Here is a 6,000-nt window from a genome sequence, read left to right as displayed (position 1 = left end):
ATGGCAGGGGGTTGGAAGTGGATGAGCTTTAAGGTCCCTTCCAACCCAACTCATTCTGTGAATCGATGAAATGTTTGACAGTGAGGGTGGTGAGGCCCTGGCCCAGACTGCCCAGAGAAACAGGAGATGTCCCATTCCTGAATCCATTTCAGGTCAGGTTGTTTAGGGCTCTGAACAACCTGCTGTAGATGAAGATGTTCCTGCTGTCTGCAGGGGAGTCTCCCTCTTCGGAGATATTCAACCCCCATTGGATTCATTCCTGTGTGATCTGCTCTAGGTGATCCTGCTCTGGCAAGGGGGTTGGACTGACTGGTCGTTTGAGGTCCCTTCCAACCCCTAACATTCTGTGACTTTGTACCTAGGTGACCTTGAAAGGTCCCTTCCAACCCTAAGCATTCTGTGACTCTGTACCTAGGTGACCTTGAAAGGTCCCTTCCAACCCAAACCATTCTGTGACTCTGTACCTAGGTGACCTTGAAAGGTCCCTTCCAACCCAAACCATTCTGTGACTCTGTACCTAGGTGACCTTGAAAGGTCCCTTCCAACCCTAAGCATTCTGTGACTCTGTACCTAGGTGACCTTGAAAGGTCCCTTCCAACCCAAACCATTCTGTGACTCTGTACCTAGGTGACCTTGAAAGGTCCCTTCCAACCCAAACCATTCTGTGATTTTGTACCTAGGTGACCTTGAAAGGTCCCTTCCAACCCAAACCATTCTGTGATTTTGTACCTAGGTGACCTTGAAAGGTCCCTTCCAACCCAAAGCATTCTGTGAGGGTCTGACTCGAAATCCCAGAGATCTTTTTGAAAACAGAGATTTCTTTTTTCAGCAGCAGAGGGAAGAGGAGGAGCAGCAGCTGCAGCTACTGCAGAGATGGGAAAGGTTGTGTTCATGCTCAAACATCTGGAGCAAAAACCCTTCCACACAGACCAAGATACAGAGGCCAAAATACTCACTAAGGAGAAAACAACAAAAAAAAAGGCTGTTAGAAAGTATTTTTTCCCTGAAGTTATAAAGCAAGCCAGCTCTTACAGGAGCTGCCAAGAGCATCCAAGTCCAACTCAGTTTGATTTCATTCATATTAAAAAAGAAAGTATCTTTCCTTCCTGCTCATTTCAGAAAGAGCAGAACAGGGACAATTCAGAGAGGGGGGGGAAAATGGAGCAAATCTCTGCAGAGAAGACAAAGCAGGGAAAGGCAGCAAGAATCACAGAGTGGCTCAGGTTGGAAAGGACCTCAGAGATCATCTCCTCCAACCTCTTCCCCATGCCCAGGGGCACCTCTCAGCCACACTCAGCTGCTCAAGGCCTCATCCTGCCTGGCCCTGAGCACCCCCAGGCAGGAGGCAGCCACAGCCTCCCTGGGCAGCCTGTGCCAGACTCTCACCTCCCTCCTGCTGCAGAACTTCTTCCTCAGCTGCAGTCTAACCCTGCTCTGCCTCAGCTTCAAACACTTCCCCCTTGGCCTGGCTCTAGACTCCCTTAGCCAAAGTCTCTCTGCAGCCTTCCTGCAGGATCCCTTCAGCTCTTGCAAGGCAGCTCTGAGGTCCCCTGGAGCCTTCTCTTCTGCAGGCTGAACACCCCCAGCTCCCTCAGCCTGTGCTCAGAGCAGAGCTGCTGCAGCCCTTGGCTCATCTTTGTGGCCTCCTCTGGCCTCCCTGCAGCAGCTCTGTGTCCTTCTTGTGCTGGGGACAGCAGAGCTGGAGGCAGGATTGGAGGTGGGCTGTGAGCAGAGCAGAGCCAAGGGGCAGAATCCCCTCTGCTGCCCTGCTGCCCACACTCCTCTGGCTGCAGCCCAGCACACAGCTGCCTGAGGGCTGCAGGAGGGCACTGCTGGCTCCTGGGGAGCTGCTCAGCACCCAGCACCCCCAAGGCTCTTTCTTCAGAGCTGCTCTCACCCCACTCTGCACCCAGCCTGGAGTTGTGCCTGGACTTAGCCTGACCCAGCTGCAGGCCCTTGCACTTTGACTTTTTGACCCTGATACACTTCCCCCTGGCCCACTTCTCAAGCATGTCAAGATCCTTCTGGCTGCTGTCCCTGCCCCCAAGTGAGTCCAGTACACCACACAGCTTGGTGCCTGAGAGCAGGAAGAAAAGGATAGCTTGGCTTTGGCTATGTAGAACACAGGTTTCTTAAGCCTCAAGGTTTGCAAAGCTGCCCACAGGAGCTTTTAGATCTCAGTATTCCACCTGTGCAAGTCTTGAGTTTGCTATTATCAAAGAAACACAGCAAGTGAGAAAGGTAAGAAGGTGGTGATAGGGGAAGTGAACCATCTGGTCTCTACCACACCAACACAACAGGGTAGGAGTTGAGTTTGGAAGTTAAGGAGTGGAAAGCATGTGGAGGGTTTCCTCTGAACTAGGCATTTTCTGGCTGATTTTAGTTTGTGTCAGAAGCTGGCAGGGTTTGTTTGTAGGAAGGTTTCAGTGCAGAAAATTACAGCGTGGAGAGCTGCAGAGTTCTTTGCTCTGGGTTAATTCTGAAGCAGGTGAGTAGGGAAAAAAAAGTAAGTAAAAACCCCTGGGGCAGGGTTTTACCACCCTGAGTGTATAAAAAATTCTTCCTTCTCTTTAGTCAAAATCTCCCCTATTTCAGGTCCAAACTATTCCCCCTTGTCCTGTCCTTTTAGCAGGCCCTGTGAAAAATCTGTCTGGTAGGGGGTTGGACTCCATGATCTCCAGAGGTCCCTTCCAACACCTACCATTCTATGATTCTATGAAATGCTTTTCTCCCCTTCTGGTGGCTTTTCAGAACTTCATGATCATGGGGTCAGAGCACCTGTGCTACAAGGACAGGCTGAGGGAGCTGAGGGTGCTCAGCCTGGAGAGGAGAAGGCTCTGGGGAGACCTAATAGCAGCCTGCCAGTACCTGAAGGGGGCTACAGGAAGGATGGAGAGAGACTGTTCCCAAAGACCTGCAGGACAGGATGAGAGGCAATGGCTTCCAACTACAGAAGAGAAGATTTAGATTTGATATCAGGAAAAAGTTCTTTACTGTGAGGGTGGTGGAACACTGGAACAGGTTGCCCAGGGAGGTGGTCTGTGGTCCCCTCCCTGAAGATATTCAAGGTGGGGCTCAACGAGGCCCTGGGCAACCTGATCTAGTTTGGGGATGTCCCTGCTGGCTGCAGAGGGGGTTGGACTGGATGAGCTTTGGAGGTCCCTTCCAACCCAGACCATTCTATGATTCAAGGGGCAGAGAAGAAAGCAGGGAACAGATTTTTAACAGGGCCTGCTAAAAGGACAGGACAAGGGGGGAAAGTTTGGACCTGAAATAGGGGAGACTTTGACTAAAGAGAAGGAAGAATTTCTTATACACTGAGGGTGGTAAAACCCTGCCCCAGGCTGCCCAGAGAGGTGGGAGATGCTCCATTCCTGGAAACATTTAAGGTCAGCTTGGTCAGGGCTCTGAGCAACCTGCTCTAATTGCAGATGTCCCTGCTGACTGCAGGGGGGTTGGACTGGATGAGCTTTAAAGGTTCCTTTCAACCTAAAGCCTTCTGTGATTCAAGATTACATTCTTTTTTATTCTTTTTTTTTTTTTTTTGCCCCCAGTTTGATGTAATATTAAAGGTTAGAAAAACCTGAGGAGTCCTCAAGTGAGAAGCAAACTCAACTGCAAGGAGTGGAACAGAGGAATTTGCAAGGACAACAACAACAAAATAATCATAAACAAAATGCTCCTGTCCATTTTCTGCCTGACAAAGGATTTGCTGTGCTCACAAGAGAGGCCTGAGCAAAGTGTTACACTCAGGTAGCAGCACAAAGCATTAATTAATAGATGCCAAAGTCATCTGGTTCTGTGTCCTCCACTCTTCTTCAAAGGCAAATCATTTCCAACCTAAATATAGCCTCCAGAGAAAGCCCTGAAAGGTTAAACAAAACCCTCTTCACTCCAAACCCCCTTCCAACCCTTAAGACAGCAAGCTATAAATTATTAAGTAGCTTGTCTAATTGCTTCATGATGGCATCCAAAGATTCCACTCCCCACCCCCACGTCCCAAGATGTAATTCCAGCTGGATGCACTTTCACCACAGTCCCATTATTCACCAGGGTCCCCTCTAATGTTCAAATGAGGTACCAGAGGTCAGGCTCCTAATCAGGAAACAAAGAATGAGATTCCCATAGCCACCTAACATCCTAAATCTTGAAGCTCCAGCAGCAAGCTGACAACTGGAAAACCTAGGAGACCTCATCAATAAGTAATGGAGAAAGGAATTGGATTCCACTGAGCAGTCCCAAGATTTTTAAACCCACCAAATTAAGTCATGTGGAGCTGGGGGGGTTGGGGGAGGAACTGCTCCTATAAACACTGTGGGGAATCAGGAACTTAAAGTGAGGCTTAGGGAACTGTCAGGTCTGCAGTTAGAGGATGAGGGCATAAAAAGGGAACTCAATTTCCAGTTACTGTAGAAGAAATAGGCAAGGAAGGGAAAATAAAACAAAAAAAAAAGAAGTATGAGGTAAACTAAAGTCTGTCCAATTCCTCACCATGCACTGATATTCCAATTCACTAGTCTGGTGGGCTTGAAACATGGAACTACAGGCAGAGCAAAGGTTGATTTGATGAGTCAGGGTCTGCAAAGTCAAGCAGGGTTTGCAAATCAAACTGAGAAATCTGCAAATCAAACCAAACTGCTCAGTGTTCAGCTGGGGAATATTCAAATCAAACCAAACTCCTCAGTTTTCAGCTGGGGAATATTCAAATCAAACCAAACTCCTCATTTTTAACTGGGAAAGATTCAAATCAAATCCAATTGATCAATGTTTTTAACTGGGGAACATTCAAATCAAACCAAACTACTCAATGGTTTTAACTGGGAAATATGCAAATCAAACCAAGCCCCTCAGTTTTTAGCTGGGGAATATTCAAATCAAACCAAACTGCTCATTTTTTACTGGGGAATATTCAAATCAAACAAATTGCTCAATTTTTAACTGGGGAATATTAAAATCAAACCAAACTCCTCAATTTTCAACTGGGGAATATTCAAATCAAACCAACCTGCTCAATTTTTAAATGGGGAATATTCAAATCAAACCATACTGCTCTTTCTTTTCTAACTGGGGACTATTTAAATTAAACCAAACTGCTCAATTTTTAACTGGGAAATCTGCAAATCAAACCAAACTCCTCAGTTTTCAACTGGGAAATATTCAAATCAAACCAAACTGCTCCTTTTTTACTGGGGAATATTCAAATCAAACCAAACTCCTCAGTTTTCAACTGGGGAATATTCAAATCAAACCAAACTGCTCATTTTTTAACTGGGCAATCTGCAAATCAAACCAAACTCCTCATTTTTTAACTAGAGAATCTGAAAATCAAATCAAACTGCTCATTTTTCACTGGGGAATTTTCAAGTCAAACCAAACCACTCAATTTTTAACCAGGGAATACTTAAACCAAACTGCTCAGTTTTTAACTGAGGAATACTTAAATTAAACCAAACTGCTCAGTTTTTAACTGAGGAATACTTAAATCAAACCAAACTCCTCAATTTTTACCTGGGGGATCTGCAAATCAAACCAAACTCCTCATTTTTTGAACTGGGGAACAGTAAATAACAATGAAAGACATAAATAAACCATCCCCACTCACAAAATCAGAATCTAAATTCAAATGCTGACTGCTGAAGCATTAAGTCTTGGCTTGAAACTTCTCTTCTTCATTTACAGATGTTCAATGTTTATTCTTCCCCTGCTGTCCTGGGTTGAGTCAGAACAGCACTGATTCTGCTCAGGGATTTGGCTTCTCAGCTCAGGATCTGCTCAAGGAGGGCACTTTCTGAAGTTCAGGGCAGGTTTGCACAGCCAGGAGCTGCTCCTGACAGTGAGAAGCTGACAGGGAGAGTTACTGACAAGGCTTGGACTGCAGAAAGGCTCTGGCTGAGACTTGCCCCTGTGCAGACCAAGAGCACTGCTAAATGTTGTGTGCAATGTTGGGGTGCAGTAAGTCAGAGGTGGCATCTGTGGGGAGGAGAGGACAGGACAGGTGAC

General features: G+C 46.6%; 1 protein-coding gene across 1 annotated transcript in view; it reads right to left on the bottom strand.

Annotated features, from left to right (window-relative positions):
* Positions 1-6,000, bottom strand: part of FCHSD2 (FCH and double SH3 domains 2) — a 244,621-nt gene that overhangs the window by 127,171 nt on the left and 111,450 nt on the right. The gene's annotated exons all lie outside the window — the stretch shown is intronic.

This window comes from Indicator indicator, chromosome 1, assembly GCF_027791375.1.
Source record: "Indicator indicator isolate 239-I01 chromosome 1, UM_Iind_1.1, whole genome shotgun sequence".
Lineage (NCBI taxonomy): Eukaryota > Metazoa > Chordata > Aves > Piciformes > Indicatoridae > Indicator > Indicator indicator.
Note: the sequence above shows the minus strand (reverse complement) of the source record. Positions and strands in the feature narration are given on the sequence as shown.